A 10046-nucleotide genomic window follows, 5' to 3' on the forward strand; every position below is an offset into this window, starting at 1 on the left:
TCTCCCTCCCCTGATTTTCTCGCCTGCCTTGTGGGAGCTTACATCCAAGGTGGAAAAGCCTTTTTGCACCGCCCATGAAAAAGGTACTTTTTGTGTGTGTTTGCATGATTATTTCATGCTAAACCAAATTTACCCGAGTGACCCTGGTTTAGTAGCCCATGTTGGATGAGGGCTACATAGTTGGATCCTGAACAGGACACCTCAACGTGAATTTGGAGGGTTTGGCTTTGGTTAAGTGCACTTAAAATTTCAGAGTAGTGGGTTGGTTTGTAAAAGAAAAAAGGTTGCAGCTAGAAAGTAAGGGGACAATAATCAGTAACATGGGGCATCCTTCCTCTTTGGAAGAGGCACTCATTTTACAATCCTGTAAACCATAATGAGAGGTAGAGAGAAAGAAATTAGAAGAGCCCAGCTCACAACGTGTTTGGGTTTGCATTTATGTGAAAAAAAAAGAGGCCAAGACAAGGACTTGTTCCAGGTAGTTTATAGGCAGTTGATGTTAGAAACCTGTATTAGAAAATGAGATAGAAAAGCAGTGAAGGCCAATTCCCAGGGTGTGTGGAAGTTGACTCTGCAGGCAACCATCTAGATTCCTACTCTGACCACATGAAGGAAAGCATTCCATAATTTCCTGTCTGAAAAACATTGTGCTTTGACATTTCTGCTCGACCCTATTTCTGCTGGTTATGAGTTCTCAAGAGGTGTTGTTACCCTTGAAATTCCTCAACACATTTGCCTGCAAGCTGGGGACCTTACCACATAAAAACAGTACTAAGAGCAGAAACATGGAGAGAGGTGTGGTGCAGGGTGGAGAAGGGATGCTGTTGGACTGAGCTCAGCTCACATAGAACTGCCCACCACAGCTTCAACCAAAAGTGGATGTGCACAGAGATGTGACAGCACAACAGCACCTACTTCAGCCCACCCCTCACATGATGCAGATCCACTTATGTTCACTTTAAGTCCACTTGGACAGCTTGAGGGAGAGGCCACTTGTAGTTTCTAGAAAACACAACATGGAGAAGTGTAGAACTAGCTGGATCCCATTGTTGATCATGATCACATTTATCTACACGTGTCTTCTGCCATCCTTTCTAGAACTTCCTCATACTTGGCCATTGCTTCAGCTGTACTCTAAGCTGCTTTCTGGTATACTTATCCACACCTTCACTCTGGAGGCATCAGAGGCTTGATTGCAGAGATACACTGAGTTACTTCTGTGAGTTCTCTGCCTATTATATGGCAGTAACCCCAGCCTTCAGGATTACAGGGATGACCAATATTATAACTCCTTTCTCTGCTGCTGTGACACCACTGTGAAAATCCCAAAGTGACTAAGTGGCAGACACACTTAGATTTCATAGAAAATTGCCTGTATGCCCCTGTCTACCTAATCTTCAGGATTCAGGACCTCTAATACATCACATCAGGTCCTAAAGGTGCAGAGGCCTAAAGCATAAATTCTGCAAATGAGTTTATGGAAATGATGCTGAGAGAGGCTGGTATTGCTTGGTTCATGTACCTGAGTATTCCAACTTTGGGGAACTGTTCCTGTAGGTTTAATGGAGGTTTCTGCAAACTTATATAAAGTGTCAGTAGATACTTTGGGCTTTGTAGGTGACAATGGTCTTTGTTTCAATGACTTTGCTCTCAAAGGGAAAAAACAGTCACAGCCAACATAAAAGCATCACTCCATGAGGACCTATATCCCAGTGCAGTGGTCCTCAAAGACAACAGGATAATCATTCAGTTTTTGCATGTCAACATTTTACCACCAAGTTTCTAGCTGACCCAGTCTCCTGGAAGGGCATTACCATACTGAAAGCTCAACATAAGCACCTGCTGCTGCCAGCTCAAGCAATAGAAGTGGCCCTCAGTAGATCTACCTTGGCACCAATCTCGGGCATTGTAGGATCCATTGACAAATTCCAGCCTTCCTGTCCCCTTGACAATTCTCTTGTAAAGCCCATTGAACATACAGTCACCAAAAGACGTTTCAAAAATCAGTATTATGCTTTTCAAATGTATGTAAATGCAATAGACTCTAATAAACTTGAGATCTAAGGTGCATGAGCATGACTTTAAAGTCAGAGAAAGTAGTACATGTACTTCCTCTTTAATATCTCTCCAAATTTCCCACTTTCCCCCCTTCTCCCTCCCTCCTCAACATATTGAGGAACCTTCCATAGCAGCAGTCTTCTTGCAGTCTTAAATGGTATCCCAAGGGAAATAACTGGGAAATAAATATCAACTGACATTTCATTTATTTCTGAATAATAGAATGGTTCCCTTCCATTATACATTAGTTCTGACATCCAAGGAAATAAAAGTAAATTACATATGTATACATACATGTTCTTAAGTAAATGTCTGTAAACTAAAATTTTATTTTTCAGCTTATGAAAAATTAACTCACATTTTGTTAATGTTCCTTCAATTAAAAGGTAACAAGATGATAATTCTATTGTGTGTTTGTTGCCACAATAAAAATACATTAAAAGGCAATTATAGTGCAAAGAATAAATAAGATATGGTCCCCTTTAACGATTAATAATTTTAAAAGAAGATATTGATAATTTGGGCTGTTTTATAAACTGGCAGGTGTACATTGTATATAAATATGGATATGTATTCCTTTCTGTTTAATAAAATGTGTAATATAGAGAACTGTATTATAAAGATAGAGGAAAAATTCTACCAAAAATAGAAAAAAATTAATTGACCTTGATATCTACATAATAACCTGGTAAAACAATGTTATAAGATGCATTAGTCAAATTTTATAAAAATAAATAATATTATTTAAAGAAAATATAAACATCAACAGCCATGTCCCTAGACTGACATTGCAGCAGTATGGCAAGGTATTCAGTGGTGACTAAATGATGTTCCAAAACACCACAGTAGCAGGGGTCTACATCTGGCAATTTCTTAGATCTCATCATTCCTATATTTCCTTCTGAAAAGGGGAGCCAGACACATTGTGATGTCCTGAATTGGATTCCAGAACAATAAAATAATATTTGTAAAAAAAAATATATGGTGTAATCTGAAGCAACTGTGCAGTTTGATCAACAAGGATGTTTCAAGGTTCATTTCTGATCTTTGGTGAAGCTTGGAATATAAAAAGTTAACATTAAAGGAATCTGGGCAAAGGTCACATGTGGAAAATTTCACACTGTCTTTGCAGCTTTTCTGTAAATATAAAATTATTTAAATATTAAAAGCTTATTTAAAATGTAAGAGAGACTTAAGGATGTGCCTGTGCACACACACACACACACACACACACACACAAACACAATCAAACAAACAAATAACCCACAAACCTGAGCAGCAGTGATGTTCTGATAACAAGAGAGGGGAACATACATGGATCATTTCAAAAGCCTCCCATGGAAAGAAGAGGATGAAGTGACTGGGAAGGTGCATGCGGGGTCTTCTGTGCTGGTCACATTCTAATTCTTGACCTGGACTGGTGCCTGCACATGTGCCTTATTTTGATACCAACTCAATGAACTGTACTTTTTGTTACATTTTCCTTTAATAAAAGAGAAGTTTTAAAGACACATTCATAGTACTGGTAAATAGTTCTCTACTACAAGTAAAGAATTAAGGGAGAAAAGTGAAATAAATTCAGTGTGCAAATGTTGGGGAGATCTTGTGTAGATCTCCAAGTTATTAAACCATAAGCATAACATTTTCAGAGCTGAAAGAACATTGGAAAAGGTCACAATATGCCCTGACAAGTTCTTCATGGAGGCACCTCTGCAGGTGCTCCTGTAGTGGGAGGGGCAAAACCTGACATCTGTGTCTTAGCAAAGCTCTCAGGAGATTCTGATGCAGCCAGATTATATACCACTGAGACATGCAAGGAGATGAAGTGAATATTCAGAGGCAGAATGTTCCAGAAATAGCACAAGAGCCTCATCCCCAGACCCTGGCCCTTAATTCCACCTGCAGCCCAAGGGTTCCAGTTAAGATCCCTAAACCTTTACAATTCCACTGTAGAATAGATAAGTGTAAGTTCTATCACCCTCAGTTACCTTATCCAAGACATAATTTTTTATCATCATGGATTTTTTTTTACTCCAGAAGAAGCACTGATTTTCCAGAATAATTCAAGTTTCATACTTCTAATACAACATTTACACATTTTATTTATTTAATGGCAGAACATATAGATTCATAGACTATTAAAACTGGAGGGCTACTAACCTGCGTACTAATTTTGTGCATAGAGACCTAATGCCAGAGATAATGGAAAGTTGTTATGAGTTTCTAGAGACAAGTTTTCTTTTTTCAGGTCAATAAATTAGCCTGAATTCTTCATAATACTTACATTCTGATGAGATAAATTAATACAATATGAAATAGCATTAGATTTTGGTTTTTGTTCTTTGATGCATGATTCATTTTGTTGGTTTTTTATTTTCTGTTGAAAATAATTGTTCCTGATCAACAGTAAGATGGAACTGAACAAAAGACAAAAAATTATTAGATACTTAAAGTAAATTAGGATGCTTTTTAAATGTTAAAATAATTAGCAGTAAATAAAAGTGAAATTTAAGAATTTCTTTTAAGGTATAACATTCTTAGGTAGGCAATTATGAGAAAGATAAATATCAGAATATTTAAAGCCGCATGATTCCTCCATAAGCCCCAAGGTGAGAGATCCATATCCTGCATTAACAAGAATTCTTCACTAGAACATCTGAAATTAAGCAGAAAATATAACTTTATTCCTGGCATATATGAAATTTTGGTCAATTTATTTGCTTTCCTTAAAGAACCCTATGGACTAACAATATTTTCAAAATTATTTCTTCACATACAATAGCTATCAGTCATTGAATGCAGACATGTTATTTGATACTATGCTAAGCCACTTGCATATGATATCTTATTTAATCCATAAAATGATCCAAAGAGGTATAGATATCATATTCATTTAAGAGGAGGGGAAGTACACTTAATGGGCTCAGCCAAGTTTACAGTCACAGCCCAAGGGACTTGCTGAATCTCATTGCAGAAAAAGGAAATCCTTATGACACTGGACACCAACTTACATTACATAGCCAGGACAGTTATTGTCATTTGTTATATTGAGTGTTGGACAGAAGTTTCTTCCCCAAAACTCATTATGCTGCAAAGCCTATGTAACACAAAAAGCAAGGCATGATGGTTTTAAATTTCAAAAACTTTTCGAAGAATTGTCACAATTGAATCCTCAAGTTTAGTCTTTATAGTAACTTTTGATTTGTTCTTTTTAGATATACATGACAGTAGAGTGCATTTTGGCATATTATACATACACAGAGTACAGCTTATGCTAATTAGGAGCCTGTTCTTATGGTTGTACATGTTCAGAGTTACCTTGGTCATATATTCAAATACAAAGCTAGGAAAGTTATGTCCAATTAATTCTATTGTCCTTTCTATTACCATCTTCTGTCTCTCCTCTTCATTTCCATTTGTCTATTCCAATAGACTTCTATTCTTCACCCCTATTATCCCTAATAGTGGCTTGGTATCTGCATATTGAACAGAACATTTGGCCTCTGCTTTTCTGGGGTTAGTTTATTAAACTTACTATGATATTTAAAGACAAATCAAGTTTCATTTTGCAGTCTGTCACAACAAAGTGACTGAAGTTGTTAATCAAGAAGTCCAGGGTTGGGATGTTGTTTCCAATTAGCCAAGAAGGAAGAACTCTTGCTAGATAACCTCATAGCCCCTCCCTCATGCTCTCTCTGTGTAATCCTACAACCTTATAATTCTAATGATACATTGTTGTTCATTAAATACTGAAGACTTGTTGTAATGACATTTCCTGTTCTTTTCATTAAAACCACTTATAATGATAGGTAATAGAATCTTGGTTACACTGTATTAAGGCACCATTTTTTTAGTTGAGTAGCTTGCTAAACAGGGTTGAGTGTTACATAGCCTTTGTTTCTCTTATAATTTCCCTTTCAACATGATCTATGTACTCTAGTCTCCCATCTTCTCATTTCCTTATTGAATAGAAACAATGTTTTGCATCAGTCAATCTTTCTGCTTTACTATGAGATTTATTCTCCCCACCCTTTCTTACCCTCAAACAACAGGATGACAGAAGGAAAACCCCAGATGACTTCCTGACCTTGTGCTAATGAAGGCTATTAGAGATTCCCCATCTATTTCTCCTGAAAGGAAATACTTGGGTGTGAGATGGTCCTAAGTCATACCAGGGAAAGTAAAATGTGTAGGTTTTCTTTTCTCTGTTCCCATCTTGGAGACACACTCATAAGGGCAGAAAGGACAGCTTACCATAAAGCCATAATAAGGAATGCTGAATAAGTGAACCCATGAGAATTGAGGTGTCCTGATTCCAAAATACAATGACAGACCCAAAAGAATCTACACAGAGAAAAAGTATAAATTAGAACAGTCCAAGGATTTCAAGAAGAATTGTAAGAAGATGCTTTCCAAGAACTCTACAATCTTCTAAACATTTCTGCTAGAAACAACTCTTGAAATTTTTGCACTTATTCTACACATTAACCTTCCTTTGCATGTTCAAACCTCTGCATGGCTAAGGCCGTTTACTATTTTAAGTTAAGGAAAATATACTATAAACTATGTTGTATATTTCACTTATTTGGAAGACCCTTAATGGTCAATTCATTGTCCTCAACTTTCTCTGCAACTGTATATAATGGAAGATTAAAAAGTATACTTGTCTCTTGGTTTCTAGAGAGCCCAGGCTCAGAATCCATGCATACAGATACCCAAACCTATAGATGCTCAAGTCCCTTTATTTTTAAATAGCATAATGCTTGCATGTAATCCCAAGTAAATTGTTTATATTTTAAATATATGTATCCTTTATATTTTAAATCACCTCCACATTTATCATATTGTGTAATAGCATAAAAATGCTATGTGTGTAGTTTTTACCATGTATGTATAACCATATATACTAAGTAGTTTAGGGAATAGTGAATAAAAATAGAAAATTTGTACATATTTAGTACACACACAATTCTTTTTCGTGAGTTTTCTGTTTGTAGTTGATTACATCTTAGAATGCAGAATGCAAGTATTTATGGGCCTTACTGTGCTCACTATTCTAATTATATCCCTACCATGTGTTGCCCCTAAAAATCCTGAAAATCTAGGAACATATGAAGAATATTCCTGAGCATCACATACCCCTCTCTACTCCCATACATTAATAAGTATTGTTATTTACAGTCTTTGCATTTTATATTCATGATGTTAATATTAAATTGGGCTTCAGAATTGCAGGCTTCAGGTTTTTCAAAGGCTAGAATTGATAAACTAAATAATGCAGTGTAGTGCAACAGAAAATATGGTAAATCCCTCTATTTAATGCTAGAAAAAGCAGTATAACAATGCTGACTCAGGAAGGAATGTTGAAGATGAATGAGAGGAAAGGCTGAGTTCCACCTCACTCTTGTCCTAACTGGGTGAGGTGTGCAGGGATATGCACACCAATGAGAGTGTTGGTGTGCCTGCAAACATCAGACTTAACCTAAAAGTGTCTGATGAATAATATGGCCTCTCTGAATAACATGTGATTTTATGACTGGCTTTTAAAATTCTACATGGAGACTTTTAAATAAAAAATCAAATTATCAATAAATCAAACAAAACATCTTTTTTAATTGAAGTACATTTCCTTTACAGTAGATAAAATATAAATAAGACTTATCACTTCTCAATGATATTCATTGGTAGTTGCCAAATTCAGAAACAGAGAACGAAACTTTGGCAAGAGTATGTACTAAGCCATGCTTGAATGATTATGCCAAAATGAACCCTAATATTATAAATAATTATAACTTAATAATAAGCAGTTTTTAATAGAGAGGATGTGCTTCATAAGTATCATTGGAAGACATCTCCTCCTACTATAATTTGAGCATGTCTCTATAGCTGATGTTGTAGTAGATGGAATGTGGACATTTAAACTGTTTATCTGTTGATTCATTTATGTTTGTGCTAATTTTGAAAGCGTAAATGATTAAGACTTAGTAATATATATTTTTATTTTAAAAAGATGAAAGAAAAATATATTGATATAAGAGATTCTCAGGAACCAGAACAATGGATCCTGAGAATCTCTTACATGGACTTTAGAGTTTCCAATAATTTTAAAACATTTTTAACATGCAAGAGCATGGGAACTAGACCATTGTTACACTTCTCATGGAGCTTCACTTTCACCTTGGGGAGTAGTGAATCCAACCAAACCACCTTTGGTGCTTACACAGCCGGCAGTTCTCTAAAACCAGGCTGAAAGGCAGGCAGAGAGCTATTTGTTTGTGAGGGAGTCAGCTAATTTTTCTGTTTTTTGAAGTTCTAATTTATCAAGGTTTCATAATATGTCAACAAAATGTCTTTATTAAAAGACATTAGTAAGAACATGGTGCCTAAATTAAGTAAGTACATTAGAAACCAGCAAAATAGAAAAGATAAGAGTAGGGAGGAAAGTGTTTTCTTCTCTAATGTAAAGGATATTTCAGTCTGTGGCCTCCTGAAAGTATGAGTCCTACCCACCAAATCCTCAAATCTGTGTTTACATGACAGGAAGTGCAGAAGAAACAGGGCAAAAATACATCCCAGAGAAGCACAGTACACACTCACCATCATAAATGTAAAATAGAAGTTCATGATACGGATTACTGTACTTCCATCAGTGTGTCCTGCTACTATGGTCAGGGTCATGGAAATGGATGAAAAAGCCAATGCCAGGAGGGTTAAGAACATGATGAAGAAAGCCTCTACTCCTTGCTTGGATCCTTAAAAAAAGAAGGGATTAGTCCAGTGTAGCTCCCTGTGTATTAGGGAATATTTATTGTGCCAATATCAGTATAACATTGAGAAAACAGTACTAACAGGACAAAAAAGTCACCCACTATTCCAACACCATCCATTTCATTGCTTCCATCACATAATTGAGAGGGTGTATTATCAGATTTAAGTCCTTATAGACAAATTGCTGTTGGGTTCTATGGTTCAGAATAGGGCTGTTAAGTTTCTTAAACTATTTTATAATTATCATGAGTTAATATTCTGTGTCACATGATCTGAGGATTTGGGAACACCTACAAAAACACTGATGAGGAAACTAGGGCTCTAGATCCTGTGCTTAATTCTTATGCCATACATATTATTTGTAAAACAGAAGGTTGTAAACGCCATCATTATTTCAAATTCTATACTTTGTTGTCAAAGAAATTTCTGGTGTGTGTGAATGTGTGTGTGTGTGGAGGGAGTGGGTATTTATCTGTAAAACATATATAAATGATAATTCAATAAGTCTGGGGTGAAGCCAGAGAATAATGCACAAATGATATTGTCTACTTCATCAAACAAGTAATTTCATTAGATCCATAAACCCCCAAGTTACCATCTTCCTCTCATTTGAAAAGTGAACAGGGAGAGAATATATGTGTATAAAGGCTTTTGTCCCTCTCTAAATGTATCTACACATACTATAGATGTTACTGCCTATCTATATTTCATATTGATATTGAGATACATGTAGAGAGAGAAAAACAGTGGAAAAAGACAATAAATATTCCAGCTCCTCTAGTACAGTTTCAAATAGTTTTAAAAAGTCAGCCTATGTTTTTGTAAGACACACAGCATCTGTATTGTTTAAATAGTGGTAACAGGTAAATTATAGTTTTATAAGTAGTTTTTAAAGTTCATTTAGAAAAAGTCTAGAAAAGAATGTGCATATAACTAGCTGTTTTAGAGAATATACAGTAGAGATGTGCTTTCTCCCTTATAGCTTGTTTTACAGTTTGGGGAACCCAAAACATGTTTGCCAAGCAAAGTTAACTTCTCCACATATCCAAGAGTAAAGACACCTCCTCTTTGTCTTGTTACTTACCGACCATGAAGTATAGTGTACAAATAAATAAAAATCTTGTCAAGAACATCACGAGTAGTAAATCAGACAAAAGACTTCCAAAGAAATAAGATGACACTCTATAATACACATTGGTGGACTCATGTCTATAGAATAC

This window comes from Ictidomys tridecemlineatus, chromosome 9 (genome assembly GCF_052094955.1).
Source record: "Ictidomys tridecemlineatus isolate mIctTri1 chromosome 9, mIctTri1.hap1, whole genome shotgun sequence".
In the NCBI taxonomy this organism is placed as follows: domain Eukaryota; kingdom Metazoa; phylum Chordata; class Mammalia; order Rodentia; family Sciuridae; genus Ictidomys; species Ictidomys tridecemlineatus.